Source organism: Myotis davidii, unplaced genomic scaffold, assembly GCF_000327345.1.
Source record: "Myotis davidii unplaced genomic scaffold, ASM32734v1 scaffold1422, whole genome shotgun sequence".
In the NCBI taxonomy this organism is placed as follows: Eukaryota; Metazoa; Chordata; class Mammalia; order Chiroptera; family Vespertilionidae; genus Myotis; species Myotis davidii.
In genome coordinates, this window is record NW_006293314.1 from 30760 (window position 1) to 31412 (window position 653).

The following is a 653-nucleotide window of genomic DNA, read 5'->3' on the forward strand; positions in this document are numbered from 1 at the left end:
CCCCCTCCCCTTGTGCAGGGGACGAGACAGGTCAAGAGTGTGGCCCAGAGGGGAGAAGTGCCCGAGGGCACAACCTAGTGACCAGGCTGTAGCACCATGAGATCTGACTTGGAAACATTGAAATCAATACGTGATCAGGAAAGGGAAACTGTCCCCTGGTTGTGGGGGATACAGTAAGGAAACCTCTATCTGACTGTAGCCTTACCAGGGGTAGTAACCAACACGTCTTAGAAGGTGCAGAACCACATGCTCCCATGCAAACACACACACACACACACACACACACACACACACACACACACACGTATATGCGCACATGCCACGCATGTAGTCAGAGACCTCTCAGCCAACACAAAGCCCAGCTACATGCAGGCACAGGACTGAGGTTCTAGAGCTCCCTGTACACACACAGACACTCTGTGCAGGAAACCCAGGCTGGGCACCCAGACACCCTCTCTTCCTCCCCTCATACCTCCTCAAACTCCAGTTCAGAGCCCTCCACTCCGGGGCCCCTTCCTGTGGTCTGGGTGGCACATGGAGGTCTGGGTGCTGTGCTCCGCAGGTGGGGTGGGTGGGCAGCAGAGCATCGTAGTTGCTGCACTGCATGTGGACAGCCCCACTCTGTGCTCACTGAAGCTGCTGGTGCATGTGGT